General features: G+C 43.3%; 2 long non-coding RNA genes and 1 pseudogene across 6 annotated transcripts; 1 reads left to right on the top strand and 2 right to left on the bottom strand.

The window, feature by feature from the left end:
* Positions 1 to 13,322: 13,322 nt before the first annotated feature.
* LOC127906198 (uncharacterized) lies at positions 13,323 to 14,801 on the bottom strand. Of its 4 annotated transcripts, XR_008060625.1 has the most exons (5): positions 14,716 to 14,801; positions 14,484 to 14,599; positions 14,310 to 14,425; positions 14,078 to 14,193; positions 13,735 to 13,845 (listed from the first exon to the last, which is right to left on the bottom strand). It is a non-coding gene; the product is annotated as an uncharacterized LOC127906198 (long non-coding RNA). The 4 variants fall into 4 exon arrangements; XR_008060624.1 differs by lacking the exon at positions 13,735 to 13,845 and adding an exon at positions 13,323 to 13,381 and having other exon boundaries at positions 14,310 to 14,599; XR_008060623.1 differs by having other exon boundaries at positions 14,310 to 14,599.
* Positions 13,387 to 14,788, top strand: LOC127906197 (uncharacterized). Of its 2 annotated transcripts, none has more exons than XR_008060622.1 (4): positions 13,387 to 13,455; positions 13,862 to 14,035; positions 14,094 to 14,615; positions 14,674 to 14,788. It is a non-coding gene; the product is annotated as an uncharacterized LOC127906197 (long non-coding RNA). The 2 variants fall into 2 exon arrangements; XR_008060621.1 differs by having other exon boundaries at positions 13,688 to 14,035.
* A 356-nt stretch (positions 14,802 to 15,157) lies between the features above and the next one.
* LOC118389719 (uncharacterized) lies at positions 15,158 to 17,685 on the bottom strand (annotated as a pseudogene).
* Between the last annotated feature and the right edge of the window lie 3,387 nt (positions 17,686 to 21,072).

Below are 21,072 nucleotides of genomic sequence, written 5' to 3'. Positions count from 1 at the left end.
GCTTCTAAGGTGTATGATAGAGTAACCGGGTGGTAGCCGGCTAGTGACAGTGACTAAAGTTCAGTGCAGGGTACTGGGATGAGGCAGGCTAGTGGTGACTATTTAACAGTCCGATGGCCTTGAGATAGAAGCTGTTTTTCAGTGTCTTGGTCCCAGTTTTGATGCACCTGTACTGACCTCGCCTTCTGGATGATAGTGGAGTGAACAGGCCGTGGCTCAGGTGGCTGAGGTCGTTGATGATCATTTTGGCCATCCTGTGAAACTGGATGCTGTAGGTATTGTCGTGTCTTTGGCTATGCCGGATTAAGTGATATGACATGCTATTCTATGAAATCCTTTCTCTGTAATTAATATTACCTGATTGAGCTAATCATGTAAATGTAATTAACTAGAAATTTGTGGCATCACGAAAGAGTGTTTATAGAGCTGTTATCTTCCGAATAAACTCTTAAAGACCTAGTAATATTTTACATCAATAGCAGTCAATATTAATCGTCACCTTATTTCAGTCTCATCTGAAAGTTGTAAATTCTTGGTTACCTTCACGAACCCCGGCTACAAGTTGAATCAGCAATACAAAATTTGGGTTTAATTATTTATTTACTAAATACCTAACTAATCACACAGAATTACATATACACAGAATGCAAATTATGTCATACAGAAAACATCCCTGGTGGACGGAGCCGACATGACTGCTGGTTACACAAAGGAAAGGGGGTTGGGTTTGAGTGAAGGAACGGGAAGACTGAGGAACAAAGGGAAAAGCCATGCTATCATAAATACAGTATCTTATGCATTCTAAATGACCGCCCATTTGGAAAAGGAAAATGCAATACATATTTACTCTGAGCTGCGCTTCGGTAGGTTCGTCGTAGATGCTGGCCGTGTTGGCCAACAGAGATCTTCCTGGCCTCGGAAGAATGTCTCTGATGGTAAATTGGATACGTTGTAGTATCGTCGTTGTCTGTTAGACTGGTTACGTCATCCGTCCTTTCCTAGCCCACGTTTACAGGGGCCGCTGCTAACTCAACGGCTAGGAGGTATCACTTCTGTAGTGAATAAGAGTTCAAAGTTCATACCATTCGCAATCAAAGCTCACGCTGAGGTTGGCTTCGTTCTGTAGTTATTATCTGAATCCTTCTGACATTGGACCTTAACCTGAACAGGAGTTTACATTTTCGTCAAGGGCTTATATAGTGGAGGGAGAGAATGGTGTGTTTCATAGTTTATAACCCATGTCTCTTCACAGGGGCGGGCCAGTGATTGAGCAGAGCTCTAACCTTATGAAAACCCAATTCTCTCATTTGGAAGCTAAAATTACATTTAATCTTTTCACAAATAGTTTCATATTTAAACATTTAAATTGCACAACAATTCCATGTGAATCTGATAACTAGAATGTGTAGACTTTCCCAGATACAGTTTATGTTGTCCTGTCATCAGTCATGTCTCAGATGACAACCGAACTGACATCATATTCATTAAGTACCATTAAGTACCAATGCATTTTATGGGGGGGGTCATAAACCTTACCCACAGGCCAACGTCATGACAATATCCTGGAGGGCAGGCAGTGTGGCCCTGGTAATGCATAGGGCAGTCCGTACCACCCTCCGGACAGCCTTGGATGGTGAAGTTTCTGTACCAGGCAGTCATACAGCCTGACAGGTTTCTCTCAATGGTGCATCTGTAAAAGTTGGTGAGGGTCTTAGGGGCCAAGGCAATTTTCATCAGCCTCCTGAGGTTGAAGAGGCGATGTTGTGCCTTCTTCACCACACTGTCTCGGTGGGTGGACCATTTCAGATGGTCAGTTATGTGAATGCAGAGGAACGTGAAGCTTTTCACCTTCTCCACTGCGGCTTTGTCAATGTAGATGGGGGCATGCTCCCTCTGCTGTCTCCTGAAGTCCATGATCAGCTCCTTCATTTCGTTGACGTTGATAGACAGGTCATTTTCCTGACACCACTCCACCAGGGCCCTCACCTCCTCCCTGTAGGCTGTCTCGTCATTGTTGGTAATCAGGCCTACCACTGTTGTGTCGTCTGCAAACTTGATGTTTGAGTTGAAGACATGCGTGGCCACGCAGTCATGGGTGAGTACAGGAAGGAGCTGAGCGTAGGGGAGGTGTTGTTGCCTAACTTCCCCACCTGGGGGGTCAATCCATGAGGAAGTCCCAGTTGCACAGGGTGGGGTTCAGGCCCAGGGCCCAGAGATTATTGATGAGCTTAGAGGGTACTATGGAGTTGAAGGCTGAGCTGTAGTCAATGAACAGCATTCTTACATAGGTATTCTTGTCCAGATGGGTTAGGGCAGTTTACAGTGCGATGGCAATCGCATCATCCGTGGATCTATTGGGGCAGTAACAATTGCAGTCGGTCTAGGGTGTCGCATAAGGTGAAGGTGCTATGATATTTAACTAGCCTCTTGAAGCTCTTCGTGGTGAAAGAAGGGCAATAGTCAGTTACCTTCACTTTCCTGGGTACAGGAACAATGGTGAACATCGTGAAGCAAGTGGGGACAATAGACTGGGATATAGAGAGATTGAATATGTCCGTAAACACAGCCAGCTAGTCTGTGCATGCTCTGAGGGGGCGGCAGGTAGCCTAGTGGTTAGAGCGTTGGGCCAGTAACCGAAAGTTTGCTGGATTGAATCCCCGAGCTGAGAAGCTAAAAATCTGTCATTCTGCACCTGAGAAAGGCAGTTAACCCACCAGGCACCATGGATGTCGATTATGGCAACCCCTCACACCTCTCTGATTCAGTGGGCTGATTTCAGTTGAATGCATTCTGTCATAAAACTGACTAGGTATCTTTCCCCCCTTAATACGCTTAAATGTCTCGTGGAGAACAAGAGCTCATAGTCCACGGCAGCGGTGATGGCCTACATCAGCGGCACTGTGTGTTTTCCTCGAAGCGGGCAAAGAAGCTGTTTAGCTTATACGGGGAGCAAGATGTCGGGTTCTGTCTCGGGAGGAAATGCGGTCTGCATTTGATTGTGATGGTCGGGTGAACAAAAGGATTTGAGTTCCTGTACGTTAATCACGAAAACTTACACCTCTGCATTTCTTTTTCCTGGAGAGTACTTTATTCCTGTCTCCGCAGCATACTGAGAACCCAGCTGAGAGAGCCATGATGTCCGACACAGTTTTTGTGTAATTCTATGATTTCATGTCTATTGGCTGTTTAATGATGAGCAAAACTGGAAATTTCGTCTCTGCAACGTTTTCAAGTCAGGTTCCTTTCCCAATAGCCTATATTTTCGTATTGCATTACTTGTTATCTTCATACATTTTATTAGTTACAATATACCTCCAGTGTTGTTGAATGGTTGCTTGGACAGTTGCTGAGGCTGTGTTTTTTGTCTGTTATCGTTGAAAACACTTAGTGGTTAGAGCGTTGGACTAATAACCGGAAGGTTGCATGTTCAAATCCCCGAGCTGACAAGGTACAAATCTGTCGTTCTGCCCCTGAACAGGCAGTTAACCCACAGTTCCTAGGCCGTCAGTGAAAATAAGAATTTGTTCTTAACTGACTTGCCTAGTTAAATAAAGGTCAAATAAAATGTCAGATGCAGTAGTCTTAGCTACATAGCCAGCTAGCATTGCTAGTGTTAGCACCAATGATACAGGCAGAGAGACAGAGGATTCTGTAATGATTTGCCTGTACATTTCATAATAAATATTTTGCTCTTCTAACAGGCCTACATATTGTTTGGACTGTTGTTTAAGATGATAACATGAAACTTGGCTATTATTGTTGCAAGCACTATTATTTCTGATGTAGCAATCAGGCTAGCTAGCATGCTAACTAGATACAGTAACTCTGTTATAGCATTTCTAGTTAGCGTCTAATTATTTGTTTGTGTACTGCAGTTGATTGGTGACAAACATATATGAACATATATTCAGCATGACACTCTTGCAAGCATTATAATATATTTACAACCCAAAATGATTGTGAAATGGATTTATAACTTACGACACAAGCAATATATTTAGGCTAAGATTAATCTGGGCTTGATAGCCAGCTAGCTAAACTAACTGAGAAATGCACCCTGGAAATTCTAATATGCTGTAGACGAGGGCAATACAGAAGCTTTCAAATGACAAAAGCGAGGAATCGTGCAGTATGATTAACAAAAACGATAAAACACCAAAATGTTTTTCAAATCTTACAGCAGTGCATATACTCAGCATAATAACTGGTTATGAAGTGGCGGATGTGTTCTTTCATTTAAGAGTGCTCCCTGTGGAACTGTCTGAAGCTGTGCAGTAGAGAGGAGAAGCTAGATAATCCCGACAAGGAGTTCTGCAGTCACTGCAAAGCTCGCAGAGACGCCATGAGGAAATTGGAGATCTGAAAAGTTCCAACCATAGCGGTGTACTTAATAGAATGATCCTACATTGGCGGACAAGGGTAGAAGCTCCAGACTAATGTTGACTTTCCTCAGGAGAACTCGGACCTGACCCAGTATGTCATTGGCCCAAAACAGAGGCTCAAGATGTACAACCTCTAATCACAATGAGGGTCTGGATGGTGGCCACGACACAGCCTTCTGTAAGAACGCCATCAAACAGGGCTGGTACAAGTTTGGCAAAAAGGAGGTGTCAGACATCTCCACCTCCTCAGTCCTCTGCCGCCTGCATCTTATTCTACTCCTCTCTGTGAGGAGCGGCAGGACTCAAGAGGAAATGTGTGTGTGAGCTTCCCAAAAATATATTTGTCTACAGATTTGTATTTTAGATTTGTTTGAAATGTCTACTCTACAGCCTATAAATTATCCACGAGGTGCAAGCTCTTATTTAACCTACTTTCCCTTTTGTAATTCTGTTTCATTAAGTCAGATATAAATTAAGCTAGTATAAAGAACATGATTTAACCACTTAAATGTGCTGCCATCCTAGATTGTATTAGTGTTACCCTATAAACAGTGACCTCAACTGTTTCCATGTACAGTACCAGTCAACATTTTGGACACACTTACTCATTTCAAGGGTTTTTCTTTATTTTTACTATGTTCTACTTTGTAGAATAATAGTGAAGACATCAAAACTATGAAATAACACATATGGAATCATGTAAAAAACAAAAAAGTGCTAAAAAAAATCTAAATATATTTTATATTTGAGATTCTTCAAAGTAGCCACCCTTTTCCTTGATGACAACTTTGCACACTCTTGGCATTCTCTCAACCAGCTTCATGAGGTAGTCACCTGGAATACATTTAAATTAACAGGTGTGCCTTGTTAAAAGTGAATTTGTGGAATTTCTTTCCTTCTTAATGCGTTTGAGCCAATCATTTGTGTTGTGACAATGTAGGGGTGGTGAACAGAAGATAGACCAAGTCCATATTATGGCAAGAACAGCTCAAATAAGCAAAGAGAAACAATAGTCCATCATCAAATCAAATCAAATCTAATTCTATTTGTAACATGCTCCTAATATAACAGGTTAAATGCTTACTTACAAGCCAACAATGCAGTTTTAAGAAAAATACAAAGAAATAAATAAAAGAGCAGCAGTAAAATAACAATAGCGAGGCTATATACAGGGGGTACCGGTACAGAGTCAATGTGCGGGGGGTAATTAGTCAGCGAGTCTTATGGCTTGAGGGTAGAAGCTGTTTAGAAGCCTCTTGGACCTAGACTTGTCGCTCCTGTACTGCTTACCGTGCAGAAGCAGAGAGAACAGTCTATGACTAGGGTGGCTGGAGTCTTTGACAATTTTTAGGGCCTTCCTCTGACACCGCCTGGTATAGAGGTCCTGGATGGCAGGATGCTTGGCCCCAATGATGTACTGGGCTGTATAAACTATCCTCTGTAGGGCGTTGCAGTCAGAGGCCGAGCAGTTGCCATACCAGGCAGTGATGCAAAGAGTAAGGATGCTCTCGATGGTGCAGCTGAACCTTTTGAGGATCTGAGGACCCATGACAAATATTTTCAGTCTCCTGAGGGGAAATAGGTTTTGTCGTGCCCACTTCACGACTGTCTTGGTGTGCTTGGACCTTGTTAGCTTGTTGATGATGTGGACACCAAGGAACTTGAAGCTCTCAACCCCTTCAATGAGAATGGCCCCTTCAATGAGAATGGGGGCCGTGCCTGGTCCTCTTTTTCCTGTAGTCCACAATCATCTCATTTGTCTTGACCATGTTGAGGGAGAGGTTGTTGTCCTGGCACCACACGGCCAGGTCTCTGACCTCCTCCCTATAAGCTGTCTCATCGTTGTCGGTGTTCAGGCCTACCACTGTTGTGTCATCGGCAAACTTAATGATGGTGTTGGAGTTGTGCCTGGCCATGCAGTCATGAGTGAACAGAGAGTACAGGAGGGGACTGAGCATGCACGCCTGAGGGGCCCCCGTGTTGAGGATCAGCGTGACTGATGTGTTGTTACCCACCCTTACCCCCTGGGAGTGGCCCGTCAGGAAGTACAGGATTCAGTTGCAGGGGGAGATGTTTAGTCCCAGGGTCCTTAGCTTAGTGATAAGCTTTGAGGGCACTATGGTGTTGGAGGCTGAGATGTAGTCAATGAACAGCATTCTCACATAGGTGTTCCTTTTGTCCAGGTGTGAAATGGCAGTGTGGAGTGCAATAGAGATTGCATCATCTGTGGATCTTTTGGGGCGGTATGCAAATTGGGGTGACCAGCCTTTCAAACACTTCATGGCTACAGATGTGAGTGCTACGGGTCAGTAGTCATTTAGGCAGGTTACCTTCGTGTTCTTGGGCACAGGGACTATGGTGGTCTGCTTGAAACATGTTGGTATTACAGACTTGGACAGGGAGAGGTTGAAAATGTCAGTGAAGACAGTTGCCAATTGGCCAGCGCATGCTTGGAGTACACGTCCTGGTAATCCGTCTGGCCCTGTGGCCTTGTGAATGTTGACGTGTTTAAAGATGTTACTCACATCGGCAAGCATAGAAGTAATTTAGCTCATCTAGTAGGCTTGTGTCACTGAGCAGCTCACGGCTGTGCTTCCCTTTGCAGTCTGTAATAGTTTGCAAGCCCTACCACATCCAACGAGCATTGGAGCCGGTGTAGTGCAATTCAATTGTAGTCCTGTATTGACGCTTTGCCTGTTTGATGGTTCATCGGAGGGCATAGCGGGATTTATTACAAGCTTCCGGGTTAGAGTCCCTCGTCTTGAATACGGCAACTCTACTCATTTCCTGCTTTAGTTTTTGCGTGTAAGCAGGAATCAGGAGAATAGAATTATGGTCAGATTTGCTAAATGGAGGACGAGGGAGAGCTTTGTACGTATCTCCGTGTGTGGAGTGAAGGGGGTCTGTAGTTTTTTTCCCCTCTGGATGAGCATTTCTCTCTTTGCTTATGGCCATATACAGCTCATTCATTGAGTGTGGTCTTAGTGCCAGCATTGGTTTGTGGTGGTAAATAGACAGCTATGAAGAATATAGATGAAAACTCTCTAGGTAGATAGAGTGGTCTACAGCTTATCATGAGATACTCTACCTTACATTTACATTACATTTAAGTCATTTAGCAGACGCTCTTATCCAGAGCGACTTACAAATTGGTGCATTCACCTTATGACATCCAGTGGAACAGCCACTTTACAATAGTGCATCTAAATCTTTTAAGGGGGGTGAGAAGGATTACTTTATCCTATCCTAGGTATTCCTTAAAGAGGTGGGGTTTCAGGTGTCTCCGGAAGGTGGTGATTGACTCCGCTGTCCTGGCGTCGTGGGGAGTTTGTTCCACCATTGGGGGCCAGAGCAGCGAACAGTTTTGACTGGGCTGAGCGGGAACTGTACTTCCTCAGTGGTAGGGAGGCGAGCAGGCCAGAGGTGGATGAACGCAGTGCCCTTGTTTGGGTGTAGGGCCTGATCAGAGCCTGGAGGTACTGAGGTGCCGTTCCCCTCACAGCTCCGTAGGCAAGCACCATGGTCTTGTAGCGGATGCGAGCTTCAACTGGAAGCCAGTGGAGAGAGCGGAGGAGCAGGGTGACGTGAGAGAACTTGGGAAGGTTGAACACCAGACGGGCTGCGGCGTTCTGGATGAGTTGTAGGGGTTTAATGGCACAGGCAGGGAGCCCAGCCAACAGCGAGTTGCAGTAATCCAGACGGGAGATGACAAGTGCCTGGATTAGGACCTGCGCCGCTTCCTGTGTGAGGCAGGGCCGTACTCTGCGGATGTTGTAGAGCACGAACCTACAGGAACGGGCCACCGCCTTGATGTTAGTTGAGAACGACAGGGTGTTGTCCAGGATCACGCCAAGGTTCTTAGCGCTCTGGGAGGAGGACACAATGGAGTTGTCAACCGTGATGGCGAGATCATGGAACGGGCAGTCCTTCCCCGGGAGGAAGAGCAACTCCGTCTTGCCGAGGTTCAGCTTGAGGTGGTGATCCGTCATCCACACTACCTCAGGCGAGACTTCCTTAGATATCGTTCACCAGCTGTTGTTTACCAATATACATAGACGCCACCCCTTGTCTTACCAGAGGCTGCTGTTCTATCCTACTGATACAGTGTATAACAGCTGTATGTTATTCATGTCGTAGTTCAGGCACTTGAAACATAAGATATTACAGTTTTTAATGTCCCGTTGGTAGAATATACGTGCTTGTAGTTCGAACACTTTATTATCCAGTGATTGTACGTTGGCCAATAGTACCGATGGCAAAGGCAGATTAGCCACTCGTGGCCATATCTTTACAAGGCACCCCGATCTCCTTCCGTGATACCTCCGTCTCTTTCTCCTGCAAATGGCGGGGATGAGGGCCTAGTCGGGTGTCTGGAGTAAATCCCTCTCGTCCGACTCATTAAAAAAAAAAAAGATTCATCCAGTTCGAGGTGAGTAATCGCTGTTCTGATGTCCAGAAGCTCTTTTTGGTCATAAGAGATGATAGCAGCAACATTATGTACAAAATAAGTTACAAACAATGCGAAAAAACAAACAAAATAGTGTTATTAATTAAAAACCCATACAATGGCAGGCATCCACTCCGGCACCATCTTCATTACTTTAATTAAGACATGAAGGTCAGTCAATACGGATAATTTAAAGAAGCCATCAAGCGCTATGATGAAACTGGTGCTAGTGAGGACCGCCACAGGAAAGGAAGACCCAGAGATACCTCTGCTGCAGAGGATATGGTCATTAGTTACCAGCTTCAGAAATTGCAGCCCAAATAAATGTTTCACAGAGTTCAAGTAACAGACACATCTCAACATCAACTGTTCAGAGGAGACTACGTGAATCAGACCTTCATGTGCAAATTGCTGCAAAGAAACCACTATACAAAAGGACACATATTAATAAGAAAAGACTTGCTTGGGCCAAGAAACACAAGCAATGGACATTAGACCGGTAGAAATCCGTCCTTTAGTCTGATGATTCCAAATTTGAGATTTTTGGTTCCAACCTCTGTGTCTTTGTGAGGCGAAGAGTAGGTGAACGGATTAATACAAACTTTGAGAAATAACGAGGAGCAACCACAATGTGTTTTGTGCGGGGAAGTACTTAGTAATGAGCCTCTCAAAATGGAACCAATTAAAATGACATGTCCTGATCCACAGTATGGTGGTAAACCCAGAGAGTTCTTTCAGAACAGGGCAGAATGCTTCAGGAAACAGTGCTTCGACAGTGGAAGAGTAAGTCAGCTAGCAAGGCATTGTTGTCATTTTATAACATAAGCAGAAATAAGGGAGTACTATTCAATTCAAGGGGATTTATTGGCATGGGAAACATATGTTTACATTGCCAAAGCAAGTGAAATAGATAATAAACATAAGTGAAATAAACAAAAAATGAACAGTTAACATTACACACAAAAGTTCCAAAAGAATAAAGACATTTGAAATGTCATGTTATGTCTATATACAGTGTTGTAACGATGTGCAAATAGTTCAACTACAAAAGGGAAAATAAATAAACATAAATATGGGTTGTATTTACAATTGTTTGTTCTTCACTGGTTGCCCTTTTCTTGTGGCAACAGGTCACACATATTGCTGCTGTGATTGCACAATGTGGTATTTCACCCAAAACATATGGGAGTTGATAAAAAAATGGATTTTCTTTTCAAATTCTTTGTGGATCTGTGTAATCTGAGGGAAATATGTGTCTCTAATATGGTCATACATTTGGCAGGAGGTTAGGAAGTGCAGCTCAGTTTCCACCTCATTTTGTAGGCAGTGTGCACATAGCCTGTCCTCTCTTGAGAGCCAGGTCTGCCTTCAGAGGCCTTTCTCAACAGCAAGGCTATGCTCACTGAGTCTGTACATAGTCGAGGCTTTTCTTATTTTTTTGTCAGTCATAGTGGTCAGGTATTTTGCCACTGTGAACTCTCTGCTTAAGGCCAAATACCATTCTAGTTTGCTCTGTTTAGTGTTAATTCTTACTATCTCTTGTAGTAGTCGATGTGAGTTTCTCTTTCAAACAATCCCCTTGTACACAGCTAATAGCCAGCTAGCTAACGTTAGCCAAAGCAAGCTAGCTAGCTACTGATAGTGCAACCATAAGTAACAGTACATATGAAGATGAAACATGATCAGGTCTACTGTGCATCTTGCTGTAGAGATTATTGTTGAACTGTTGCTGTTAAAATACAAGTAATATGTTTTATTCTGAACTGAAATAAACTGATTGAAGCGAGATGCTTTTTGAGGCAAACACTCACACAGTTCTGGGTTGCTCATCTACAGCAGGAAGCTGTCTCCTGCCTGTCTGAGAAAGCAGTAGATGTTCTGATCCAGTTTGGCACCACATACCTATGTGAGTCAGGGTTCTCAACTCTGGCATACTTAAAAAAACAAGTACAGACACAAACTCAATGCTGAGCATGACTTCAGGGTTGCACTGTCAAAAACCCAGAATAGAGCCCAGAATAGCCCTGCTTGTTGAAGATTTCAACTGGTCACACACCTCTCATTAGGACTGTGTGTGTTTTCTGGTCTACATCTGTGTTAGATGATCAATCAGTTTATTCCAGTTCAGAAGTGTTTTAACAGCAACAGTTCCAACCTAGACAGATATGTGTGTTTTTAATGGGGAAAAATAAATATGAATAGGGTATTTCATTGTCTATATTGCATTTGTTTGAGGTATAAGGGCAATGAAATGTACCCAGGAAAATTTCTCATTCGGGTCCCAGGATGAAAAGGTTTAAGAACCCCTGGTCTACAATATAAAATATATTTTGATTTGTTTAACACTTTTTTGGTTACTACATGATTCCATATGTGTTATTTCATAGTTTTGATGTCTTCACTATTATTCTACAATGTAGAAAATAGTAAAAATGTGTGATGGGGTGGACGTTCTGTTTTTGTTTTTCTATGATTTTGTATTTCTATGTTTTGGCCGGGTATGGTTTTCAATCAGGGACAGCTGTCTATCGTTGTCTCTGATTGGGAACCATACTTAGGTAGCCCTTTTCCCTCCTTTCTGTGTGGGAGGTTGTCTTTGTTTGTAGCGCTATGGTCTATTGGTTTTTTTTTTGTTGGCGTCATCTGAAATAGGAATATGTATGCTCACCACGCTGTGCTTTGGTCCTCTTCATTCAACGGCCCGTGACAAAAAAATAAAGAAAAACCCTTGAATGAGTAGGTGTGTCGACACTTCCTGTGTTGATGTTGATGTTTTGCAAATCCAATCAGTTTTCCACGTTGATTCAACATCATCACATTGAAGAAAAATATGACTTGCAAAACAACTTTGATTCAACCTGTTTTTGCCCAGTGGGAAGGGTTGTCCTGGCACAATTTAGCCTGACCATCCTTTTGGAATCATAGCCACAATGTCCAGAAAGGCCAGTTTACTCACTTTAATTGCAGAAGTCTTTCTGTGAAAACCCAGTAGGGTCAAAAGGACAACAGAGTCACTTGATTTGAAGCTAAAAAAAGTCACCGCTGCATTCAAAACCCCCACAAAGGATCAATTGGGCTGTGCTCTGTTGGAGAGCACATAACTACGTAGTGTTGCAAGGATGAGTTTGTTTTCTGTTTTGCTTGAGGGTGCATGTGATTAGGTGCCTTTAAGGAAAAATGGATGTGGCTGTGTGTGTTGTGAAGATATAAGTAAGAAGTGAAACTGATAATTCAACTCATGTGATTTTCGATCACAATTTCCTGTATCTTCTGTGCGCTAATGTCCTGATGCTTTCAAGCAATTCTCTCCGACTCCTTCATGTGTTGTTTCTGTTCATGGTCACAGAGTACATGTGATCACTATACCCCTGAGCCACACACACACACAGTGCTTATTCCTTACTGCCCAGTGCAGTTAGAACAAAAGCAGGAGATTGTATGTTCTGTAGGGAGATCAAATGTCCCCTTTCTGCTGACCCAAGGGTCACACACGCATCTTTCATTAGTTCTTCCTCCAGACGGCTTGTCATCTCCTTACATTAACTTTGGGGTTTCAGTTATCAATAGATATGACAGGGTCAATGCAAGATACGTGTTTTGTGGGACAAGTTGCAACCAATGGGATGTGTTACCTCCACAGTGTGAGGCCAGGATAAACATGCACACACTGACCTCATTTAACACAGGGCAGCCTGCAGTCTCATTTCCTGTGACTCTGCCCAAGCAATGAACAAGGAGTCTGGAAAATACACAACTTGACCCAGATATCTTTAATAAATGTATTAAAATGTTAGTCAGAATATGTCTGTAGGTTACCGTAACTCAAGGCAAATATCAAACGGGGCAAGGAATTTGTGCTACTTTCCAACATTATTCCAACCCATCTCAAACTTTTCTCAGGCAACTATAGTAGCTTTGTTCATGAGTCTAGACACATTGGTCTGCATTAGACATGGACTCTAATATAATAATATATAATAATATATGCCATTTAGCAGACGCTTTTATCCAAAGCGACTTACAGTCATGTGTGCATACATTCTACGTATGGGTGGTCCCGGGGAACGAACCCACTACCCTGGCGTTACAAGCGCCATGCTCTACCAACTGAGCTACAGAAGGACCACAGCTACAGAAGGACCTCACTCTGTGAGGATATTGATGTAGCCATGTATCCATCAGCTGTGACCACTGTGAGAAGTACTGTATCTCCTCAATCGCTATTCCAATATGATATGCTGTCTAGTTCTGGTAGACCACCCCATGTTATGTAAGGTCCTGGTGCACCACTTCCCACTAAGTCCTGGACATGTGCACCTCTTTCTGAGTCATCTGGTCCAGAGGAATCGACTCCTCTGGTGTTTGGTCGGACGGGACCTCCTTATGTGTGTGGAGGTGACGAAGTCCTACTTCTTCATCCTCTCCTGATGTACATGGTCCCGATTGTATCCCCTTCTTGGGCGTATGATATTGTTGCATCTGTTTCATCCAGAGCTGCTCCATTTTGTAGGTGTATGTGGTCTATGTTCAGCGGATCCTGTTTCATCCAGACCTGGTCCATTTTGTAGGTGTATGTGGTCTATGTTCAGCGGATCCTGTTTCATCCAGACCTGCTCCATTTTGTAGGTGTATGTGGTCTATGTTCAGCGGATCCCGTTTCATCCAGACCTGCTCCATTTTGTAGGTGAATGTGGTCTATGTTCAGCGGATCCTGTTTCATCCAGACCTGGTCCATTTTGTAGGTGTATGTGGTCTATGTTCAGCGGATCCCGTTTCATCCAGACCTGCTCCATTTGGTAGGTGTATGTGGTCTATGTTCAGCGGATCCTGTTTCATCCAGACCTGGTCCATTTTGTAGGTGTATGTGGTCTATGTTCAGCGGATCCTGTTTCATCCAGACCTGCTCCATTTTGTAGGTGTATGTGGTCTATGTTCAGCGGATCCTGTTTCATCCAGACCTGCTCCATTTTGTAGGTGTATGTGGTCTATGTTCAGCGGATCCTGTTTCATCCAGACCTGGTCCATTTTGTAGGTGTATGTGGTCTATGTTCAGCGGATCCTGTTTCATCCAGACCTGCTCCATTTTGTAGGTGTATGTGGTCTATGTTCAGCGGATCCTGTTTCATCCAGACCTGCTCCATTTTGTAGGTGTATGTGGTCTATGTTCAGCGGATCCTGTTTCATCCAGACCTGCTCCATTTTGTAGGTGTATGTGGTCTATATTCAGCGGATCCTGTTTCATCCAGACCTGCTCCATTTTGTAGGTGTATGTGGTCTATGTTCAGCGGATCCTGTTTCATCCAGACCTGCTCCATTTTGTAGGTGTATGTGGTCTATGTTCAGCGGATCCTGTTTCATCCAGACCTGGTCCATTTTGTAGGTCTATGTGGTCTATGTTCAGCGGATCCTGTTTCATCCAGACCTGCTCCATTTTGTAGGTGTATGTGTTCTATGTTCAGCAGATCCTGTTTCATACAGACCTGCTCCATTTTGTAGGTGTATGTGGTCTATGTTCAGCGGATCCTGTTTCATCCAGACCTGCTCCATTTTGTAGGTGTATGTGGTCTATGTTCAGCGGATCCTGTTTCATCCAGACCTGGTCCATTTTGTAGGTGTATGTGGTCTATGTTCAGCGGATCCTGTTTCATCCAGACCTGCTCCATTTTGTAGGTGTATGTGGTCTATGTTCAGCGGATCCTGTTTCATCCAGACCTGCTCCATTTTGTAGGTGTATGTGGTCTATGTTCAGCGGATCCTGTTTCATCCAGACCTGGTCCATTTTGTAGGTGTATGTGGTCTATGTTCAGCGGATCCTGTTTCATCCAGACCTGCTCCATTTTGTAGGTGTATGTGGTCTATGTTCAGCGGATCCCGTTTCATCCAGACCTGCTCCATTTTGTAGGTGTATGTGGTCTATGTTCAGCGGATCCTGTTTCATCCAGACCTGGTCCATTTTGTAGGTGTATGTGGTCTATGTTCAGCGGATCCTGTTTCATCCAGACCTGGTCCATTTTGTTGGTGTGTGTGGTCTATGTTCAGCGGATCCTGTTTCATCCAGACCTGCTCCATTTTGTTGGTGTATGTGGTCTATGTTCAGCGGATCCTGTTTCATCCAGACCTGCTCCATTTTGTTGGCGTAAAGTTGATCCAATCATGATTATTGCTGTATCTACACCACAACAATAAAGCGTTTTAGAACAGCAAGTCATCCTCCTCAAGAACGGTTTAAAACGTGTTACTGTTCTGACCCTCTAGTCTTCGGTTACCTGCATGTGAGGGTCTTTATTAAAAGCAACAGTCGCCCGTCTTTACGATTGTCCATCGTTTGCTATCCTACTGGAAAGATAGCTGAAAGTACAATCAGGTGTCACATTATTGTTAGAGGTCTGTAGTTGCTTACCTCTGTGTCTTAAACTGTGAAGCCAAAAGAAGGCTACAAAGGCTGCTGTTCCCCACAATGACCTCTCACTGTTGTGCTCATCCTCCACTGTGAAACAGATTGTGTTTCTTCACTAACTATCTGCTTGTCTTTGTTTGTTTGTAGCGATGTACATGAATAGTGTAGAAAACCTATACATTTAACGAGTATGCAACCTACCTATTGGAGTAACTGTAATGTTGACCTGGGTCTGGACCACGTATCTGCTCTGAAAGCCTGAGAATATACAGTTATAGGTTCCTGATTCTCTGGGTTACGAAGAAGGAGGGATCCGTTGCCCATCAGAACATGGTCCTGCTCCAGTCTAGCCCGGTCCCCTCCCAGAGGTTGGAAGTCCGTCTGGTTCTGCTGTCGTAGTTTAGGATGACTGTGGGCTCATTAGTCCTGGTGAAGGTCCATGTGAGGGAGAAGTTCTGGAGGTTCTGTGGAGCCATGCAAGGAATGGACAGCTCTTGACTGTCCAATCAATTTCTCTGCAAGTTTAAACATCACAAATCCTGAGTCAATGATACCTCTCTCCTTTGTCAAAAACCTTCATGACCCCTAAAAAGCACAATATTTAACCATACGTATCACACTTTTATGAGGCACATATTTAAAGTGCCTTTAAATGTCACTATATCTCTGGACAGGTTGAAGGTTTTCTCTAAAGACACTAAATAGACTGACCAATAATTCCTAGTTCCTGTTCCAAGGAGCATATCAAATACAAGCTTCGTCAGTTCTTGGTAAAATGCCTTTTCAGGCTAAATCTAGGAGAGAACAACTTGCTCACTGTGAATTTTCGTGAGACTTGGTTTTATAAACATAACACTGCATTCCAAGGATGTTGGTCCATACCTTGCTGCCTCATAGAGACTGTCCACACCTGGGCCTTGTCTGTAGAGATGACAGAGCAGAAGTAGGTGTGGTCAGAGACATGACCCACAATCCTTACTGTGCTCTCCACTTTGTACAGACCTTTGGAGTCTGGGGTTTTGCTGGTGGAGTTCTGTGTTTCTGGGGCAGACACTGGGTCTGTTGTCCATGCCACCTGAGGGACAGGATAGACGTTCTGAGATGAACAGGAGACGACCTCCCAAGTCATCTCTATTCTCACTGACTGAATGAGAGCTGCAAAATAGAAATAAAGTGTTATTGATAGTGTTGAATAAAGTATGAACCATGAGTGTTTTTTTAATTAGTTCACTAGCCCTCTAGAGTTCCCATGGCCAATCATGGCATATTATTGTACATCAGTCATGTTTTTTGTTTTATCGAGTGGATGCTTGCATTGTTAGTCTGACAACTTCGGCTTTCATGGAAATATGACCACGGTCCCTATGGAAACATTGTGTGCCCTGTAAACTACTGCCGGCAGGGCCCAGTTAAGTGTTACAGTGGAAAAAGAGTGTTTTATTCCACTCTGCAGTCACGACCATGAGGGTAGACTAATTAATTATGGAACACTAACAAACACTGTCCCAATTTTCAATACTAGGCTCAAGCTTTTATTAAACCCTATAGATCATCACACTCCACTTGGCTCTCCTAAAGGGGTTTGAAGAACAAATATTACAAAACAAATAAACAGACTAATTTAACATAGGGATATTGGAACAGTTATGGACAGGGATCTGCTGTTTGTACCAGTGGATAACTACAGCACCGGTGGGTTTAAACAGGGCAGCATGCAGTCCTCATGGAATAGACAGGTCACAAAGGCCTCTGAAAAGCAACGTTTGAAAATTCGAGCCTGCAATTGTCCAATCACTGTGTGTACGTATCTGATCAAGGGGAATAAATGCCATCTACTGGCCTTTTTTTGGAAAACCACAGCATTTGTCATTTGTGTTTTAACTTGATGAACAAGTGCATTCAGAAAGTAATGAGACCCCTTGACTTTTTTCAAATGTTGTTACGTTACAGCCTTATTCTGAACTGGATTCAATAAAAAATGTTCCTCAATATTATTCACACAATACCACATAATGACGAAGCGAATGCAAATGTATTAACAATACAAATAAAAGTATTCAGACCCTTTGCTATGAAACTTCAAATTGAGCTCATCCTGTTTCCATCTGTGGGAAAATAAATGGATTGGACATGATTTGGAAAGGCATACACATGTCTATATATGGTCCCACAGTTGACAGTGCATGTCAAGGCAAAAACCAAGCAATGAGGTCAATGGAATTGTACGGCGAGCTCCGAGACAGGATTGTGTCGGGGCACAGAACTGGTAAAGGGTAACAAAAAATGTATGTAGCGTTGAAGGTCCCCAAGAACACAGTGGCCTCCAACATTCTTAAATGGAAGAAGTTTGGAACCACCAAGACTCTTCCTAGAGCTGGCCGCCTAACCAAACTCAGCAATCGGGGGTGAAGGGCCTTGGTCAGGGAGGTGACCAAGAACCCGATGGCTCCAGAATTCATCTGTGGAGATTGGAGATCCTTCCAGAAGGACAACCATCTCTGCAGCAGCTCCACCAATCAGGCCTTTATGGTAGAATGGCCAGGCGGAAACAACTCCTCAGTAAAGGCACATGACAGCCTGCTTGGAGTTTGCCAAAAGGTACCTAAAGGACTCTCAGACCATGAGAAACAAGTTTCTCTTGTCTGATGAAACCAATATTGAACTCTTTGGCCTGAATCCCAAGCATCATGTCTGGAGGAAACCTGGCACCATCCCTACAGTGAGGCATGGTGGTGGCAGCATCATGCTGCGGGGAGGTTTTTCAGTGGCAGGGACTGGGAGACTAGTCAGGATCGAGGGAAAGATGGACGGAGGAAAGTACAGAGAGATCTTTGATGAAAGCGCTCCAGAGCGCTCGGGACCTCAGACTGGGGCGAAGGTTCACCTTCCAACAGGACAACGACCCAAAGCAAACAGCCAAGAAAATGCAGGAGTGGCTTCGGGACAAGTCTCTGAATGTCATTGAGTGGCCCAGCCAGAACCCAGACTTGAACACAGTCAAAAATCTCTGGAGAGACCTGTAAATAGCTGTGCAGTGACGCTCCTAAGCCAACCTGACAGAGCCTGAGAGGATCTGCAGAGAAAATGGAAGAAACTCACCAAATACAAGTGTGTCAAGCTTGTAGCATCATATCCAAAAAGACTCAAGGCTGTAATCGCTGCCAAAGGTGCTTCAACCAAGTACTGAGTAAAGGGTCTCAAAACTTACAGCACCAGTCAAAAGTTTGGACACACCTTCTCATTCAAGGGGTTTTCTTTATTATTTCTACATTGTAGAATAATAGTGAAGACATCAAAACTATGAAATAACACATATGGAATAATGTAGTAGCCGAAAAAGTGTTATACAAATCCAAATATATTTTAGATTTTAGATTCTTCAATGTTGCCACCCTTTGCCTTGATGACAGCTTTGCATACTCTTGGCATTCTCTCAACCAGCTTCTTGAGGAATGCTTTTCCAACAGTCTTGAAGGAGTTCCCACATATGATGAGCAGTTGTTGACTGCAACTCATCCCAAACCATCACAATTGGGTTGAGGTTGGGTGATTGTGGAGGCCAGGTCATCTGATGTAGCACTCCATCACTCTCCTTCTTGGTCAAATAGCCCTTACACAGCCTGGAGGTGTGTTGGGTCATTGTCCTGTTGAAAAACAAATGATAGTCCCACTAAGCACAAACCAGATGGGATGGCGTATCACTGCAGAGTGTGCCTTGAATTCTAAATAAATCACTGACAGAGGCACCAGCAAAGCACCCCCACACCATCACACCTCGTCCTCCATGCTTCATGGTGGAAACCATACATGCAGAGATCATCCGTTCACCTACTCTGCGTCTCACAAAGACGCCGTGTCTTTGGAACCAAAAATGTCCCATTTGGACTCATCAGACCAAAAGTCAGATTTCAACCGGTAAGTCTCTTCTTCTTATTGGTGTCCTTTGGTAGTGGTTTATTTTCAGCAATTCCACCACGAAGGCCTAATTCACACGTCTCCTCTGAGCAGTTGATGTTGAGATGTGTCTGTTACTTTAACTCTGTGAAGCATTTATTTGGGTTGCAATCTGGGGTGCAGTTAACTCTAATGAACTTAGCCTTTGCAGCAGCAGGTGTAACTCTGGGTCTTCCTTTCCTGTGACGGTCCTCAATGAGAGCCAGTTTCATCATAGCGCATTGCGACTGCAAAGTTCTTGACATTTTCCGTATTGACTTATCTTCATGTCTTAAAGTAATGATGGACTGTTGTTTTTCTTTGCTTATTTGAGCTGTTCTTGCCATAGCCTAATTTGGTAAAATATCAAGTCCATACTATCTTCCGTATACCAGCCCAACCTTGTCACAACACAACTGATTGGCTCAAACGCATTGAGGAAAGAAATTCCACAAATTAACTTTTAACAAGGCACACCTGTTAATTGGATTGCATTCCAGGTGACTACCTCATGAAGCTGGTTGAGAGAATGTCAAGAGTGTGCAAAGCTGTCAAGGCAAATGGTGGCTGCATTGAGGAATTTAAAATATAAAATATATTTTTATTTATTCACCACTTTTTAGGTTGCTACATGATTACACGTGTTATTTCACAGTTGTGATGTCTTCAATATTATTCTACAATGTAGAGAGTAGTAAAAATAAAGAAAACATTATGAGTAGGTGTGTCCAAACTTTTGACTGGTACTGTGTATACATCTAATATTTCAGCTTTTTATTTGTAGTGCGTTTGCAAAAAATGTCTAAAAACATGTTTTTGCCTTGTGGTATTATGTAGTATTGTGTGTAGACTGAAGACGGGAAAAAAACAATTTAATCCCTTTTAGAATAAGCTGTAACGTAATAAAATGGCAAAAAAGTCAAGGGGTCTGAAAACTTTCCGAATGCACTGTGTTACATCTTCAGTTGATCTCTTTTTCCTTATTGAAATCAATGGCCAACAGCAAATCCCCATAGAGTTTATCCTCCCACACTATAATAAGACTGTTGTGCACTAATATAATGAAAGAAAAAGTAAACATTTTCGATGTCATCTGATTGAGACTATGTACATATACAATCAAATGTAAAATAAAAGTATGAGCCAACATATTGGCAATGATATGTAATCTGCTGATGTTCAACGAAACGATTTATTAAAGTGATTCATGAATAAATGCAGTTCCTTTCCTGCCATTACCTGAGACATTATTCCCAAAGAAATGTCTCTTATCTTCGCTTTGGAAAGTTTCACTGCAGTTCTATCCACTCAACACTATGTACTGGACACTAAATTAAGACACCAATACACAGATACTTGTACATCAATTATTTTATGGGCATTCAAACTTTTTCCTAATAGAGACGTCGCCTATAATGTCCCACCCAATATAATACAATGAATCATGATTTGAACTGCTATTATAGCATTTTGTGTCGATATGGATCATTCAAATGTTTTATGTCAGGAGATTCACAGGGCCCCAGTAACGATACCTACTGTGATAAGGTGCATCTAGGTGGTAGGTGTAGGAGTCAGGCTCAGGAGAGCAGGGATGTCTGAGAAGCATGTTTTAATCCGACACTCCACCGACACAGGAATGGCATAATCGAAACCGGAGGAACAAACAAAGTTCCGACACTCGTACACATTACGGAACTGTGAAAACAAATAACTGTAAATCCAACCGAACAAACATAGGCAGGCAACAGGTTACAGTTATACACACAGAAAATAACGCAAATGAAACCAGGTGTGAAAAAGAACCAAAGACAAAACAAACAGAAAAGGAAAAAGGGATCGGTGATGGCGAGTAAACCGGCGACGCCGACCGCCGAGCGCCGCCCGAACAGGGAGAGGAGCCACCTTCGGTA

Source organism: Oncorhynchus keta, chromosome 11 (genome assembly GCF_023373465.1).
Source record: "Oncorhynchus keta strain PuntledgeMale-10-30-2019 chromosome 11, Oket_V2, whole genome shotgun sequence".
NCBI lineage: Eukaryota > Metazoa > Chordata > Actinopteri > Salmoniformes > Salmonidae > Oncorhynchus > Oncorhynchus keta.
The sequence above is the reverse complement of the archived record's forward strand: the minus strand, read 5'-3'. Positions and strand labels throughout refer to the sequence as shown.